Source organism: Coptis chinensis, chromosome 2 (genome assembly GCF_015680905.1).
Source record: "Coptis chinensis isolate HL-2020 chromosome 2, ASM1568090v1, whole genome shotgun sequence".
In the NCBI taxonomy this organism is placed as follows: domain Eukaryota; kingdom Viridiplantae; phylum Streptophyta; class Magnoliopsida; order Ranunculales; family Ranunculaceae; genus Coptis; species Coptis chinensis.
Genome location: NC_141457.1, coordinates 31,412,734 through 31,431,314, shown reverse-complemented (window position 1 = coordinate 31,431,314; position 18,581 = coordinate 31,412,734). Strand labels below are relative to the sequence as shown.

The following is an 18,581-nucleotide window of genomic DNA, read 5'->3' as shown; positions in this document are numbered from 1 at the left end:
CATCTTTTGGCTTAGCGCGACCGGCGCCCTACCAAGGCAAAATAAGAGAGCACCCCGCGCCCACACGCATGGAATTTCACTTTTTGCCTGAGCGCGACCTTTGCCCTACCAAGGCTAACTTGGAGCGTGACCTGCGCCCACAAGCCTGGAACTCCAGCTTGACCTGAGTGTGACCTGCGCCCAGCCTAACCCTATTCTGAGCGAAACCGCGCCCTCTGCTGAAACTGCCCGATTTCTATAGGTTTGATTCAAACTTCAATTTCTTCAAGATTTTCAGTGTTCTAAGTTGTTATATACATTGAGCACGCATAAACAAGACGCTATTCATAAGCGAAGCAAGGAGGCTTTCAGGTACTCTTTTCTTCCACACCTCGCCTCTTCTGTTAGAGGTTCATACTAGCATATCAGGATTGTTTGGAGTGTTGTTGTGTTTCATTAAGATTTGTCTTAGCCTTGCATGAGATTAAGGTCAAGCAGAAGAAAAATGCCTAACGTAATTAACCGACAACGGCAACAAACACGCCTTTCTAGTATACCATCGACTACACCTCTAACTAATATACCACACACACCACCTGAAGCAATGGCTGAAGAAAGAGAGTCTTCTCTCTCTAACTTTTACAAAGCCTTGAACGATAGCCCTAAATCTTGCATCGTTCTATCAGACCCAGTGGGCGATTTCCAAATTCCCCCGAATATATTTAATTTGTTACCCGTTTTTCATGGGTTAGACCAAGAAAAGCCCTATCAGCACATGCGTAGGATTGACCAAGTCCTTACTACATTCCACCATCCTACTATTGGTGCTGAACAAATTAAACTAAGGGTATTTCCCTTCACTTTAGCCGATAAGGCGGCGTCTTGGTTAACTGCCCAAGTGCCTAATTCTGTGGACTCGTGGGCTAAACTTGTTCAACTATTCATGGAACATTTTTACCCACCACTGAAGACCGATGAAATGATTTCCATGATTCATTTCTTTTGACAGAATTCTCATGAATCATTTTCAGAGGCTTGGAATCGTTTCACCGATCTACTTATAGAGTGTCCACACCATAACCTCGCGAAAGACATGCTAGTTCGTGCCTTTTTCAAAGGATTGTTACACCACCACAAAGAGGTGCTTGACATAATGAATGGGGATAGTTTCCTAAGTAAGGGAGCCTCAGAGGCTTATAAATTTTTAGAAGATCAAACTAAGCGTAATAATAACTGGGGTGGTAGTGATGATTTCTCCCGTTCCGCTAGTTCTTCTACAACAGTTAAAGCTACCGGTATGTTCGAGATGAAACCCGATCCGGAACTAAAAATTTTAATTGAATCTCTAACTAGAAAGGTAGATGCTATTTCTGTTCAACAAACGCCGATCCCTGTCATGAATGTCAACACCAATCCATGTAATTTCTGTTTGAGTCCAGAGCATCCCGACTCCTATTGTCCTCTCGCCTATGAACAACAACAACCACAACAAGATAACATTTTTTCCATTAATAGCAAACCTAATGCAGCTTGGGGATAAAACCCCAACTTCGGTTGGCGAAATAATCAATAACCTCCAAGGTTGTTTAACCCAAATGTTAGGCCAGCAAACAATTATAACCAAGGCCCACCACGACAAGGTCAAGGAAATTATAATTATAACAACCAAGCTCAACCACGACAAGGACAAGGCCATGGTAATTATATTACTAATAGAGGTATCGTTCCGATAAATAATAACTACCAAAATCCACCCATTAATAATCAATGTGACATAATTTCGGTCACACAACCAGTAGCAAATACTACTCCACAACCGGATCGTTTTGATACCTTTATGCAATCTCAGCAACAGATTTTACAAGCCATCCAACTTTCCTTACAGCAGTTAGCTCAATAGAAAGTACAACCCAAAGGTGTGTTTCCAGGACAAGCGATACCTAATCCTTAAACACCAAACACAGCCTTCGAGGTAAACGGTAATACCAGTAACAAAAATACAAACCTAGGTGAGACAAATTCCATCAACACTCTCCGTTCAAGCAGAGTGGTGGATAACAAAGTAACTATGTCTATAGTTACCCCACCAGTTGTCTCTACACTAGATATTACACTAGATACCCAAACGGAAACTGATGATCCTACCGCTGTAGAGGTACCAGTTAAACCATAACCTAAGAAACAGAAAGAAAATGTTAAACATCCAGTTGATCCAAATGCTAAATATAGAGAGAAACCAGAAATTAGCTATGTTAAACAAGGACACCAATTTTGACGAGATTAAGGAAGTTTTTAAAAATCTAACGATAAACTTACCTTTTCTTGAAGCGATTAAAAAGTTACCTCACCATGCTAAGTTTCTTAAAGAGTTGTGCACTACTAGGCGTAAGACAAAGATTCCTAAAGACGCCTTTTTAATGGAACAGTTTCTGACTTTAACAGAACACAATGGAATAGTTAAGTACAAGGACCCTAGTCGTCCTAATGTACAATGCACCTTAGGGGATACTCACACGACCACTGCTTTATTAGACCTCAGGGAGAGTGTTAATTTACTTCCTTATTATTTATATAAACAAATAGGTCTACATGAAATGCAACCTACAACAATGACATTGCAACTAGCTGATAGGTCTATTAAGTATCCTAAGGGTGTAGTGGAAAACGTGCTGGAAAAGGTTTAGGATTTCTACTATCCTGCGGATTTTGTTATCCTCGATACAGAAGTCGCTAAAGATTCTGTTCCAACCATTTTAGGACGCCCTTTCTTAGCAACTGCCAATGCTCTTATAAACTACCGCGATGGTTCGATGTCTTTGTCTTTTGGCCATCTTTCCGTTGCGGTTGACGTTTTTAAGACGATCAAACAGTTGCCTTATACAAATATTGATGGAGAGGTTAGCATGATCGAGAGCTTAGCTCATGATTATTTCAAAACAACGTTTCCGAATGCCAAGATGCACAAATTCCTTTCTTTTGGAAGTTCCAACTTCGACAAATACTCCTTGGACGTAGAGGAAATTGAGGAAGATTTCCTTCAACTCTTTTGCAACTCTTCCCTGCCACCTCGCGAGTCCCACCCTGCCGACATCCATTTATCCCGTGACGTTATGACGGAAGATGAATTTTTCACCCTCTATCCCAGTGATTCTTTTGACCTACCTATTGAGGAATGTCTGGCATATCTCAAGGCTTCTAATGATCTAGAACTGAGAGCTCTAACTGACAATCATTCATCTTCCCTCACCAATATTCCCCACCTTCCACCCTTTCAAAGGAACCTAGAGTTTGCGCTTGACCCTTTTGTTTCTTCTGTACTTAATAATTTTCTAAATCCTCTTAATACAGAAATAATTCCCAATGAAAATGCACTTGACACCTTCATTTTCAGAATTGAGACTGTTCCCACCCACACCATGAATGAGTTTTGTGCCAAACCTATATTCTCATTTCTTCCATTCCTTACGTCTAAAATTCATCCATATCCACCGTATCTTCCACAAACATCCATCAGATTTCGCTTTCATTTCAATAACTTGCGTCGTAGAGAATCTTGGTGCTTGATTCTGTTTGGGGGTGCATTCCATGTTATTTATTTATGGAAAGACCCACAACTCTTTAGACTGTTGATATATGAAACACTAAAGGGTATATATATATATATATATATATATATATATATATATATATATATATATGTCTAGTTATTTGTTATAGTCTCGAGTATCTGACTATAAATGGCTCATTTTGTTGTTTGGTGTACTTCCTTTCATTCCCATATATTGGTAAGTGCACCATTCAGATTACCGGGCCCTCCCTATGGAGTGTGTGGCTGTAAGTACCGGATCCTAAATCCACATTAAACATAATTAACGTTTTCCACTTCTGCATGTTTTCTCGGATTTTGAATCATGTTCCTCTATGGTGTGAATTATGCACTTATTGCCTTCTTGTTTTTCTTATATTAAATTTTATTCATTAAAAAATAAAAAATTGTTAAAATCACAAACATAGTACTTTAAGAAGTCTCGGGAATCTGACTTTAAAAGACCCACTTTTAAAAAAACAAATTTTCTAAACTCGGTTGTCAAAAATTTGTTTGGGGGTGGGGTGTTCGGTTTCCATCCTGGATTGTTCAACTGTCCATTTGTATTGTTTAGGCTGTGTAATCGTACTCCGATCCAGGTTGACATTATCTATGAAATTAGATTTCATTCGTTCGCATAATTTATGTTATGCACGCACTACGAGGCATTTTCCATCTTCTTATAAGTCACCAAGGGTCGGACTAGAGTGTTTTATGGATCGTTGGATTGGAAATTCTCTCCTAATCATTTCCATACCTCATTTGCAAAAATCGGCCCGATAACGAAGCGGCAATTTAAGTTTGAAGTTGAGCAAAATATCGAAAAATCAAGTGGGCTTGGCCTAACCTCGCGCGCACGTGCAATGCACGTGCGTCTCCTTCTTCCACCAATAGTCGCGTTTCATTCTCCAAACCGCCATTAACAAACAACAAAGCTTAAAAACCTAACCTAAATAAACCAAAAAAACCCACGCCTAAAATTAAAACCCACCCCAAATCTTCTCCTAACTACACCCACCACCACTTCCACCAATTTAAACAACCAAAACCCACCGAAAATTCAAGAATTTCGAACTGCCACCACCACCACCGCGCCTCCTGCCATTATTTTTAGTTAGGTTGTTTTAAAACAAGTCTCCCTACCTTATTCAAACTTACAAATCTTATAAAAACTCCAATGGCTCAAAGTCGTCGGATATTGCCGGAGCACCCTTTTACTGTCGACCACTTCGTGACGAGATGGTTAGGAGAGACTGGAGTGGTTTGTGGTACTCGACAGACGATTTTTACCACAAAGATTTGGTCCGAGAGTTTTATAGGACGAGGGAGTTGGATGGGAATTGAATTTTTGTTAAGGTGGCTGGGAGGAGGAAAGAGGTTACTATTGGGTTGTTGTCTGAGATTTTAGGCATTCCGCCTAGACACCATCTCGATGCCATATTACAGGATTCCCAGTTTACTGCTGTAGAACCTTTGATGAACGCGACTGTTGCGGAAGGGAACTACAATGCGAGCTCACATTGTGTACGCCACTCGCTTCTCAGAACCAACAAGCTGGCTATAGCTCAGTGGATTGGTGGGAATGTCATAGGGAAGGAGAAAGTCAACGATATCGGTCTGAACTGCCTTCAAGTTCTATGGATACTCCAAGAGCAGAAGTATGAGTTCTGTATTTTGGAGTTTTTGCGTAACATGATTAGGGGAGTTGGAAAGAGTATTGCACCTCTCCCTGTTTTGCTAACGAAGATCATGATGACCTTAAGAGCGACTCCGAGGTCTAATAGGATTTGCCTAAAGGAGCACCGAAATCATCATATTTATACGGAGTGTATCCAGAGAGTTTGGAGGTTGCCTGAAGATAGGGTAGTCGAGGAGACTGACTCGAAGGATAAGGATGACGCGGCATGTTTTGATGCCGATGCCTTGGAGAGGTGTAAGTCGGATGTAGAATGCATGGCTGTCATTCACCGTGGCATGCGTTCTCTTAATACTTTTTGTGAAGACCTCCAAACTCGGCAGGCTACCATGCATCATAACTTCGAGACTCGTGCCCAGCGCGAGGATGAGCGGTGGGAACAGACGAGGGCCGAGATAGAAGCTTAGCGCCAGTTCCAAGACGACATGCTTGCACGCTTCCCACCCCAGGGGGGTTCTTCTTCGGAGGAGCAGTCTGTGAGGCACGAGCGTCGTCGCCGCAAGACGGATGGCTCTCTCCTTCTCGAGTGCATTCCACTACTAGCAGTGAGTGGTTTAGGGATCTAATGAGTTGATTTGTTTTATTGCATTTGTTTTTATTTAGTACGGATGTAAAACGATTAGTTCAGTAATTAAATTTGAATTTGGTTGTTGTATGTTATTTGAATTCAATTTTAATATAAGTTGGTTAATTTTGAATTATGCGTTGTTTTTATAATTAATCCCACCTTCCCGAATTGTTTGGGGGTGGTATTATTTAGACTAGCATAATTCGTTATATGATCATCTATTTTAAGAAGTTGTTTTGGAGTGAGGGTTGAGAATATTGCCAATATAGGCATCGCTATAAATAGATATTGTGGTAGGATGAAATCTCGATGAGTTAGGCAGTTTCTATCCTAAATTCAACCTAAAAGATATTAGGGTTGTTTTAGAATCAAGAATATGAGTTGTTTCCGTTTTCGGTTTTGGAAATTTTATTATTTCCTGAACTTGCCTTAAAGCTTTTTGGAAAATTCCCGATTCGGTTTAGCAATTTAAAACCTATAAAAACTGCATTCATTCTACACTCGCAACCCCAACTACATCTCACATTCATCTCTCACGTTTCATTCCCACTTTACCTTATTTTTCCTTCGACTTCGAGGCGAGCGGCTCCCCGAAGCATCCCTGCATGGTGGAGCCCACCGTGCCCTAAGCACTGTTAGAGAAATTCTACCCCTCGAAGCGACTGCGCCCTCTCGATCAAACCGAAAGCACCACTGCGCCCAAAATACTGGAATTCCAGTTTTCATTCAGAGCGCAACCCGCACCCATCCCAGGCTAAAAGTGAGCGCACCCTGCGCCCAAGTGCCTGGAACTCAAAATTCAACAGAGCGTAACCCGTGCCCATCCCAGGCATACCTTGAGTGCACCCTGCGCCCTGACCCCTGTGGGCACCAAAAATTTCGAGTTTTCCGAGGGTTGTTCCAAGATAGTTACAGCTGTTCTAGAGAGTAGTTTTGTGATGACTTCTCCTATAGTAATACCGGAGCAGTCTTTCGAACACTTGTTGGGGAGCGAGTCTTATGGACATTGGTTCCATGAGAAGATCATGCAGTTCAGATGGAGGTATCTTCTGGTAAGTGAAGACGACACGTATTCACCTAAGCTTACTGAATTTTTTTAAAATAATGTTAAGTTCAATTGTAACCAGGATGGAGAACAAGAATTCTCCGTCACGGTTGATGACACACCCCTAGAATTCAATAAGTATGTGGTAGCATTAGTTTCGAGAATACCAATACCTGATCCTATTCACACGTGGGGATATATAACCGATAATTCATACCTCTATGACTATACATATTTCCATGAGTATTATGGGGGAGGGGTATTTTGTATAATGAACCAAGGGCGTTACAACATAGCCCTTGGTAGCCTGCCCCTAAATGTAGGCACCACCATGTTATTCATCCTAATGAATATTCTAGGGGAGTAGCAGTTTACTTCTGCAAATAGGACCGCTGGTGAAGTTTTCCTTACTTTAGCTGAGGGACGTCACCAATTAGTGGCTAGTCTTGAGAGAGCCCAAAGCATGCGACATAAGTATCTTCTTTTGCCTATTTTGGTTTGTCATATCATGCTCAGTTGTCTACCTGAATTATGTACCCAGTTCATAGATTTTGAGTAATGACTTGGCCGGGATGGCAGGTGCAACCTGATATGGTTGCTCCTTACACCCCATCAGACATAGTAACACTAGACAGGTTAGAACAAGTTGACGACACACGGTGGTAGACTTGGCAAGTTATCATGGCATGGCAGGATGCGAAGGAACCTCATCTCTTTGAAGAGGGAAATGACGAGGACAATGTTTAAACTGGAGTGCAGGTAAGTGCTAGTTTCAGTTAGTGTCTGCTTATGTCGCAAGCAAATTTCTTTCTCATTAACCCCATTACGGGTGGAACTCTTATAGAGTTGTGTCAATTTTCTTTTCTATATTAGTATGTTATAACCTTGTTTTGCAGATGTTCCGGAATTTCATGCATTTCAATGGTATTTTCCTACCCTCTTTATTTAAAATACTTTGAGGACAAAGCATGCTTCTTGTTTGGGGCATAAAAAACACCTGTAATTAAGGCATCTGTTAGGATATATATATGTATAATATTCAATTGTTTTCTAGCTAAAATATTCAAAAATTTTAAAAACATAAATAAAAAGTATGTTATACACTTAGGAATATTGGTATTGTTTTCTTTCTCTATGCTCCAATAATCTAGAAGTCTCACGTAGCTTTTGCATTAGAATAGTTTTTAGAAACTTAGGCTAATATGTAGGTAATAATCCTTGCATCTATCTATAAATATGTTACATGAGTATCTATGATTGTTGGCGATGAAGTTTTTCAAATCTAGGCTAGAGTACTTATTTTACAAATCTTGTGAGAATATAGCCTAAAGCCGTATATGAGTGAACATTTGAGAAATGACACAAGGGAGAAGTAAAATCCGGATAGAGAAATCACACGTCCACTTGCTTGATTACTATACCATATCCTAAGCGAGAATTTAGGCCCTCTTTGGATCGATATAGCCAGAAATTCAAACCTATAAATTATTTTCTGCTAGTCGCCCCTCAGAGCCTTTCTTTAGCCTTTCATAAACCGCAAATCCTTTACCCTGTTACAAAACAAAACAAAATTAATAAATTCAACCTACCTATTCTTTGAAAGAGTCTGAGAATAGAGATGAAGAATAGAAAAGAGAAGAACCTTTTAAATCAAGAATGCATTAGTCGCTTCAAAAGTAAGTTTCCATCCAAATAAAATAAAAATAAAAGAAAATAAAGAGTTAGAACTCCAAAAATAGAATCAAGGAGTCAAAATCCAAAGAAAAAGAAAAAAAAAATATAGCTAAGGATGGAAACGAAGTGTAGAAGTGAAAATACATAATAGGGTTCTCTAGTTACATAATATGAAGACTCTATTATCTCAGACTTGTCCTCTTGAATATTCATTTCCTTCCTTCTTAAACCGTCTCCTAATCCCCGAAACACCTAATAAAGACCTCTAGCTCAATTAGGAATAGGTTAGTGTGATAGTAAGTGGTAGATGTGTTTGATCGACTCAGGCTTCCTTGTGTGTCATAGAGATTGTAAGGTAAAGTGTGCCCACTGCACACTGGAGTAGCGAAACTTGAGCGGAAAAATCTGAGTGGTTTTTGTCTTGATATTTATGTGAGGACCTACTTAACGATGCTATTCCGAGTTTTCAGAAATGGACCTGCTAGTTCATCTCATAGTATTACTCATTGTATATATGTTTATTCGTAGATGATAGATTATTATGCATATATTAGCTTAAGTTTCGACTTGATTATTCTGTCTTCATTACTATTGCGATGTATAGATAAGGAAACAATAGTTATTTCTGAGTCGTTGTAGTATAGATGAAGCTTGTGAGTACCTTCACTGGAAAACTCTCACGAGGCTATAACTCGTCCACTAGGGAATTTCTAGTGGTTTAAGGCCTTGTTGCATATGGTCAATGCAATCGGACTCGGCGAAACGAGATTAGTTTGAACTCCATTTTTGGTGACTTATGCTAATTTTTCATATTTTCTTGAGGACAAGCAAAATGCTGTTTTGGGGTGGTTTGATAAGATCCAAAAACTGTAGTTTAACCCCTTAATAATACTACTTTTAGGCCAATTATGCTGTAATAAATAAGAGTTAATGCTAATTACGTGTTTTTATGTATTTCAGGCATGGAACTCAATTATGTGCAGAAATGTGCCACTTTGGCGATATAAAGGAGCAAACGGTTGGTTGCTAAGAAGTTCTGTGATAAAGGCCAAGATTCAAGGAGACAAAGCCTTTATAGAGCTCGGTCAAAAGCTGTAAAGTCAACACGGGTGGAAACAATGCACAAGTTAGTAGAACTTCCGAAGACCATATCTTTGGACTCAAGCCTCAGATTTGGGCCTACCTTACGTCAAAACGACTGGCTCAGAAGGAGCTTTCCAATGGTCTAAGCGTTGACCCAATCAGAGGAGCAGAAGTGGACGAAAAGTCTGTTGAAGTCAAAGCCAGTTGAAACAAGCTCTGTGGACTGAAGAAATTGGGTTTTGGGCTCGATTTTCCGACCCAAAACATGGCTCCTCAGCCCATGCACGAAATTGTTGATCTGGTTTCCTTCTTTACAGAAAACAATACTTAGCTCTTAAGAAAATGGGGGTTAGATAGCTTAGAATAGAAAGTAGCCATTAGAATAGCTTGTAGATCTAGTTTTTTTGAATTTTAATTAGTAATTAATTAGTTTCATTCCTTGTTTTAGATTAATTATTTGAATAATTGTTTTTCATTCATAAGATAAATAAAATAGTAATTCTTATTAATTTCGATTTTGTCATTTAAATTTGATTAGATCTAATTTCAATTATTGTTTGTTATTCATTTCCTAGTTATTAATTTGGATTTCAATTCTTGAGTAGTTAAATTAGTAAAGTTCAAATCTTTATATTTTGCCTAGTTTTAATTCAATTGGAAATGATAGTTTGATTAATCAAGGCTAAACCTCCATTAGAGGGGTTTGGTGAAGCCTTGATGAAAACTTGATTGTGTAGTGTAGAATCATTGTAAGAGTCTATTCCACTCTAGAAGGAAGTTGATTCGCCATGAGAATGGGTGGACTTCCTCATATGCTAGTTATGAATTGGTAGAAATACCATGTATAATTAGGGATTAGAACGACCACTTCTTACCATGAGAACGTAAGAATTGGATTACAGCCATCTATGCTAGTCTCTTAAGTTGGATTCGAGGTGGATTTAATACCCCCCTAATTCTTATTCTAGATTCAAACTTTAGTATTCCGTCGCATTTCGTAGTCGAGTTATTCATATCTTGTTAGTTAAATTTGCATCATAGTATAATTCGTAATTCTCTTTTTGACTTTGGTAGGATTGATAGTTGTAGGAAACTTGAATGCTAAAGAACTAGGAGTGGAACGAATCTTCTATTCCATCTCTACTTCAATAGATTCGAGAGTAGAAAACAAATATCTTTGATAAGTTTAGTATAAGTTAAGTTTATAGTTTTACTTTTGTTTAGAGTTTCATCGCTTTATTCATTAGTAAAACTATCTTTCTTTACGGATTATCACATGCCACCCCTAGAGGGTTCTTTTTCAGATGAGTCTGAGAGGCATGAGCGTTGTCGTCAAAGGACAGATGGCTCGGGGCCTTCTTCATCCCAAGCCCAATCTCCATCTCAGGGTCCATCTTCATCACATGGCTAGGTGTTTCGAAAATTTTGGTGTTTCGATGTTATTTAGTTGTTTTTATTGTTTTTATTAGTTCGGATATTAAGTTTTTTTTTTTTAAATTCAGTAGTTAAATTTAAAGTCGGTAGTTAAAATGTTGTTTGAATTTCATTTTTTTTAATATAATATGCTTATTTTCAAATTGTGCATTGTTTTATTCACTACACCAAAAGGGTGATTTTGTAACGCACTTATTTTTCACTTAGTAACATTTTTTAACCGTTACACAATTATTAACGTTTATAAAGCGTTAGTATGTCACTTTATCTGTTACTTAAAATTCAGATAATTATCGAAATTAATTAGTCACGGTTGGCTAACACATGGATACCGTCAGAAATAAAATAAAAAAGACAAAAATAAAAAGAATAATAAGAAATAGTCTAAAACAAAAGGTTAGAATCCCGCACTCCTCTCTCTCATTTTCAGAGGGGCGAAGTGGTTGGCTCAAACCATGACTTCATCATCTAAAACGAAGGTAAGTTTTTTTTTCTTCTTTTGTTAGTTCTTACTCTCCTTCTTCTTCTTCAATTCTTCTTCTCTTTGTAGGGATTGGAAAACATAGGTTTTTATTTTCGTGCGTTCCTCTTTAATTTTACTTTTTGTGCTTATATACCAAGGGTTTAATTGGATTTCAGATTTCGGGTTGAGAACGAGTTAGGTTCTCAATGCGCTCAACCTTTCTGATTTGGAAAACTAATTTGGTAAGGGAACCAATTGTTTTCTGGTGATCCATTGGTATGAATAACACTAACATGACTTTTATCCCTCATCTACTTTCTTCATCTTCTACTCTTTTTTATTTTGAAGTTGCAGAGCTTAAATTTAAGGCAAAAAAAAAAAAAACAAAATGGGAAGGGGAAGTTCAAAGGAAGCCAACTGGGAAAAGGAACTTTTCTACTCATGAAGAGATGGGTAATAATAACTCTTCTTTCTCTCTTTTTCATTTCTATTTTGCAATAAATTCTGATTTAAAGATTGGTTCTTTGAAGCTTTTCAATCTATTTATGTAAAAGGGTATACATGAATTTTACTCATATTGGAGTTTTAGTAATTTTCAAGTGGAACTATGAACTTATTGTATAACGTTGTGACTAGTTTATAAGGTTGTGAGTCTAAATTTATAAAAGGGTATGCTAAATATCGAAACTTTTTGTCATTTCTTGATTTGATTGTTATGATTCGGGTTTTTTTAATATGAGGGGTTTCAAAAAGTCTTGTGGACTAATGGTTATTATGAGTTAAGTTTTGGTTGAAGAGAAGAGAGAGCTTTCCGTCCGTGAAAGGAATCAATATAGTTATTGTATAAGTATAACTTAGAAGAAATGACTTGTTCAGATTGTTATCTTACTGGTCCAAATCCCCAATTCTTGAAGCAGCATATATGCGTCTAATTTTACTTTATCAATTTGTGTGTTTGTTTGTACTAGATCTTGTATATGTTAGATTTTAGAGATAAAATGGTTTAGAGGTGGATTTTTACTGGGTACGTTTGAAAAAGGATTTTGAGAAAGAGTTGACATCTCTTGGGAGAAACAGAGAATAAGGGTGCATGAATTTAACATACGAAAGTATGGAACATTGGTGAGATGCTTGGAAGACTCTATTTTTACAGTGAGTGTGGTTGAATGGGCATTTTGAAGCTTGGGGCTCTGTTTTGCAGCTCACCTTTGAATTTCCACAACTTTATCATCCTCATGGTTGTGTTGTTATTCAATGTTATGTATATTGAGGTCATAGCTCTGTTCTTGTAGCTCTGTACTAGACTTTTTATATACACCTGTATCAGTGTTTAACCCAGATCGGTGTTTAACTATGTATATTGAGGTTCCACCCTATGTGAAAATTATCATAGAACATGGATTTTTGTTGTTGTTGCTATTGCTATTGTTGTTGTTGCTAGTTCATGGAGAATCGACGAGACCTTTGGCAGCTTGGATATGGTTCAAGAAATCCATTATGTGTTCTTGGTTTTTTGCTTCTCAAGGCGATGAAGGGCTGATTGTCTTTGGTAAGAGTGTAATTGATGTAAAGAGATCGGTGCAAAGACCTTAATGGTGAAGGCAATGTATCGAATACTCTTTGTCATCGACCTTTGCCATGTCAAGCGCTTGCATGGCATGTCAAAAATCATAATAAAATTTTCCTTTTTCGGTTTCGGAGGAGGTCGCGACGGATTTTGCGGGGACCTGCCTCTGGAGTGTGCTTGCTCCTTTATATTGCTCGTAGACAACTGCTAATGCATTGGATCGATGACCTAACACTCACATGCACAAGGCTTAACAATTGGAAATATCACTAGACATCCCAACACTTACAAGCAAGCACATGGTGAACAATTGGAATTTCCTCCGGACATATTTGAGGCATATTACAACTTGCAAGGTACATGATTAACTCCACCAATTTTTCTTAATTGAGGTTTGCATTTACCTTCCATAAGATATGCATGCAAAGCCTCGTTAGGGGATGATTCACACCGGAGTTAGCCGGAGCTTCTCTGTGTGTTGTGTTGCTGTATTTCATGTCATACTTCATTTAGTCATGTATAGGTAATCGCCTAGTTAGTTAAGCGCTAGTCAATTCAGAACAATGAATTAACACCAATAAGCGGCGTACATTTGGATCTCTCTCACAACCAATAATCTGTGAATCCTACGCAACATGGTTAGCTTTTGCAATTATCGCTTAATTGATTTATGCATTTATCAAAAAAAAAAAAAAAAAGTCTGCGGTACTCAATGCAACCCGGTTTCTTTATTAGTATTATGATGCATGAGAGGCTCAAAAATTAAGTGTCAGCCATTCGCTTAATGTTTCATGGTCCTCTTCAATGTGAAGTTTGGACAACCGAAATAGTTTTTGTAAGAAATCTGTATATTGCTAGTAGATGACGTTTTCCACTCGGTATCAGCACGAAACATCATAGATTATCTGCACATGGATATTATTTTTGGGCTTATAGCAGTGGTGTGTTGACATAGGCTGTATCTAATTATTAATCCGGTCCAACCTGGATTTTGAGTCCCTGCAATGATTAAATTGGATTTGTCATTCATGTTACTATGTGGGATGAGCACTGAACAAAAAATTAGCCTAATCCAACATGGCCTGGCCCGATTAGCACCCAGATTATATTGCATTGGGCAGATAAAATTCCTTGAATAGTGTCTTAGGTTACTAATTGATGTGTTGTTACTATTTTGTATTGTCATGTTAACTGTTTACTAATTGATGTGTTGTTGCTATTTTGTATTGTCATGTTAACTGTTTGACTGTTTATGAATAAAGTTATATTGTGGATTTAGAAGAGATGGGTAATTTGTTGGATATTTATGTAAAGCTTGTGTATTGTAGTTCTGATGATTTTGTACTAGTTTTAGGAAGTTGGATGTCTCTGGCAATTGTCCAAAGTGTAAAATATATGGGTAGTAGATTAGATATTATGGTGGGATGGGTTGGAGCACCTTTGGCGAATGAGTGAGCTCCGGTTCAAATTGTGGAATTGCATGTCTAGCTGAAGGCCGAGTTGGTTTTGGGTCAAGACATGAAAGAATGCAGGGAGGAGTTTAAAGAGGTTTGGACGTGCTATTTTTTACAGTGAAAGAACTTGTTGATTTTCTAGCTTTTTAAAAGGTAACTAATCGTTCTTTGCTTTTGAGTTTTTCATTTCAGATTTTGTACTTATCTGTTTGTTGAACCTGTGTCCACCCTTGTTTTGAACAGTAAATCATTGATTCCCTTACCTAGTTATTATTCAAATCCCATTTTGCACCCACACCCATTTTCTTATTACAGAGTTCTCCCTTTAGCTTAACTGTTGTGTAATGTGTCTATCTGTAGGTTATGTGGGATCTTGGAGCAGCTCGAGTGCATTGTGGGTTACGTGGAGTTTTGAAATATGGCTTATTACAAGAATTTGATTGTGAAATTGTCATTGCGAAGTTTTCAAGGGGTGAAGCTGTTGCAATTTGTTGAGTTCACGTACATGGTTACTAGTTTTGGCGCAATACATGAGAAAATGCAGGGAATGAATTTAAAGAGGCTATACATGCTATCTGTTACAGCACCATTTACTTTCCAGCTTAAGAGAAGGTAACTTTTCTTTGTTTGCTTTTCATTTTCAGATTTATCAACTTTCTTTTAGTAGAATCTGTAACCACAGTTGCTATTTCACCTGTTTGAGTGACAGTAATTTCATTGATTTCTATACTACAATATTGAAAGACCATGTTACAATCATTTCCAATCTAGATAGCTCTTCTTTTAGCTTCATTTAGTAATTATTGTTTAATATGCATGTTTATGTAGGTTATGCAAGATAATGGAGCAGCTTGACCATCTGGTGTTGTGTTTTGATTTGCTTGGCTTCTTACAAGATTTTGATGGTAAAATTCTCATTGTGAAGTTCTTAAAGCTAATACATTTCCTTGCGTGCTATTGTCTTTTGCTACTTGAGGAGAATTAAATTTGAATTTAAGTCATTATCACCAATCTGTTGTTTATTGTAGAACGCAAGTTGTGATTATCTACATGGATTTGATGGTCCGAACTAATGCGGAGATGTACAAGAGATCATCACTACTGTAAATGTGTTGCGGTCACGGCTTTGTCATCAGGTAGCTTGAATGGCAGTTTTAGCCATATTAAGATTTCAATTTGAGTGTTTATGGTGGTTTTGAGGATCCGCCATCCGTGTATGGACTCATTCCAATGTTAAACATGAGCTTTACAATCATGCAGTCGCGAAGCTCCCTCCGGTGACATCGCCTGGACTCATTCCCATGTTATCATGAGCTATCTTTGGAGGCTTGTCTTACTCTTTAAAGGTGCATATTGTCTTCTCTTATTCATTATGAGTTGTGACATGAGGCACCGTCTTATACAGTTACAGGTCATGTAGGAATATTGTTTGGGCATGACAAAATATTGTGGCTCACAAGCAAAATTGTGGGGGAAGCTGTGTATTCAAATGTTTTCCCGGGTGATCCCTGTTAATGGTCCAGAACTTATTATACTATGAACTTATGAACTTATGATAAGGTACTACTCGCACAACAAAGGTTGATAGGCCTATGGGTACTGTCTACTTCCAGACAGCAAAGGACAGCAACGAAGTTTTCAACTCATGGGCGATGAATTTGGAGAAGTTGCTTGATCTTTTCGAGAAGAGTTGCCACCAAATTCACAAAGAAACCATGATTCACAAAGCAGCCCTAAAAGTTCAGTAAAGTTTAGATGTCTTTTATGTTTCAAATAGTAAATTTGAAATCATATACCTGTTGATACATTATATGTAAAAAAAAAAAAAAAAACTTCAAGCTTATTTGGTTTGTTATTCTGTTTTTTTAGAGACAAAGCTTTCCTGTACTAGATCATAGGATTGATCAACCATCTTCTATTGCCAAGGAAGCTAGCATCACAAGTCGCCGTAAGTTCTCTTGTTGTAGGATTTAATTAACATTCGTTTACATTAATTCTTTTAACATATTCCAATAATAACTTCTAGTGATTTATTAGATTAATGTTGTTTGGGAGACATAATATTCATCTTGAATTTGATTAAGGTTGGTACTTGGCATATATGCACATTTGTATGAGCACTTTTACTTCTTTATGCTACTAAAGATATAAGTACACGTTAGTATTTCTCATCCCCTCTAGTCAAGCCAATTATATAAATGCAGAAGTGACTAATGCATTTGGTTGTTGTTTATGAAGTGAAGTAAGGTTAGTAACTTTAGATATATGTCAAAGTAAGGAAGAATAAGCAATATAGGACAAGGAATTGTTGATAAATATTTTCTTGGCCGTTAGCAATTTTATTGGTGCTGGTTTGTAAACACTTAGTGGGTCTTGCTTTGTTGGCAAATGCTAACTTGTTTGGTGCGATTGAATTATATATTTGTTTGGTTGGTTATATATTATTACTAGCCCACGGTCTTGATTTCGATTTTCCTAATGTACGATTCTTATCATCGGAGGTAATGCAGGAAGAAGGTGACCTTTTTGCACACATGGTGATTGTAGTGTACAAGGTGTCCTATTAGCAGGTGCGCTCACTATTTTCTCTTTTTCTTCTTTATACCCGTTTTCGTCTTGATATGTTTTAGTAGGTTCTTGAGCTTAGGGTCAATGTTCTTCCTAAAGTTGCAAATGTTCATCATATGTTTTTACACAACTTAAAATATTACACAGTAGGTTTTTGAGCAGTTGAGCTTTTTATTAGTTGACATCCAGGATCATTTATTCTTCGGGGGATGCTTTTTTTATGTTCTTAGTTGTAATAGACTTTTCACTTTAGTGAATATTTGGTACTGTTACAACACTAAATAGTATGTTTATAGCATTATGCACTCATATATGTTTTGTCTTGCAAAAAATCATTTGACTGGAAAGTTTTTTGAGGTACTTGGGTAATATTTGGAATTAGACTTGAAATTAGTATTTACTAAATTCAGGTATGAATGTTTCTTTCATTTTGCCCTGTCTTTACGTATTTTAATTTATGTTATTCTCGGGACTCAAGGTTTATGGAGGTCGAGGCCTAGATAGTCAAGAAGAAGATGATGAGTTCCCCGATAAATCTAAAATGTTTATTTCCTTATGAATCAAATTCCGCATGTTCTTTATATGTATGACTTTTTTGGTTGCGATTTGTAGTAAATAAAGGAGCACGTGACTTGATTGGATGTATTTGTGAGGTTTTTGTGTATTGGTAACTTTTGTGGAATTTCAAAAAAAAATGGGGGTATTTTATGCATTTGATTGATTGATGAAGGTGGTAAATGTGTGGCAGGAGAAATTAATTTTTTTTTCAATATGAAATTGTTTTGTAATGGCAAAAAGCGTTACTAAGCTCTTAATTAAGTAACACTTATAAAGTAGGAAAAAACGTTAGAAATTGGTGCAAAACCGTTAGTAAAATTTTCAATTAGCAACACATACTACACAAAAACGTTACTAATTTCTTATAACCGTTACTAATGTCTTCATTAAGCTACGGTACAAACCGTTAGAAATTGAAGAAAACCGTTACTATTGTTGAAAATATTTAATGTGATTGAGTCTAGAAAACCGTTAGTAATTAATTTTAGTAATGTTAAATAACCGTTACTAAAAAGAATTTGTAACGGTTAAAAACCGTAAGTAAATAACTTAACATATTAATAACGCCCAAACAGTTACGGAAATAAACCGTTACAAAAAAATTTAGTAACGGTTTTGCGCCGTTAAGAATATCCTATTTTGGTATAGTGATTGTTAATCCCACCTTCCCAAATTGTTTGGGGGTGGTATTAGTTAGTCTTGCATGATTTTTATATGATCCACAAATTTATTATATAATTTTGCGATGATTGTTGGGAATATTGCCAATATGGGCATGGCTATGAATAGATATTATGATAGGATGACATCTCGATGAATTAGGCCGTTTCTATCCTAAATTCAATCTAAAAGATTTTAGGTTTGTTTTGGAATAGAGAATATGGGTTGTTTCCATTTTCGGTTTTG

General features: G+C 37.2%; 2 long non-coding RNA genes across 2 annotated transcripts; both read left to right on the top strand.

Moving 5' to 3' along the window:
- Positions 1–14,952: 14,952 nt before the first annotated feature.
- On the top strand, positions 14,953–15,746 carry LOC147515781 (uncharacterized). Its single transcript, XR_015213511.1, has 3 exons — positions 14,953–15,161; positions 15,378–15,454; positions 15,578–15,746. It is a non-coding gene; the product is annotated as an uncharacterized LOC147515781 (long non-coding RNA).
- Positions 15,747–15,895: 149 nt separating this feature from the next.
- LOC147515780 (uncharacterized) lies at positions 15,896–17,276 on the top strand. Its single transcript, XR_015213510.1, has 3 exons — positions 15,896–16,288; positions 16,419–16,497; positions 17,060–17,276. It is a non-coding gene; the product is annotated as an uncharacterized LOC147515780 (long non-coding RNA).
- Positions 17,277–18,581: the final 1,305 nt, after the last annotated feature.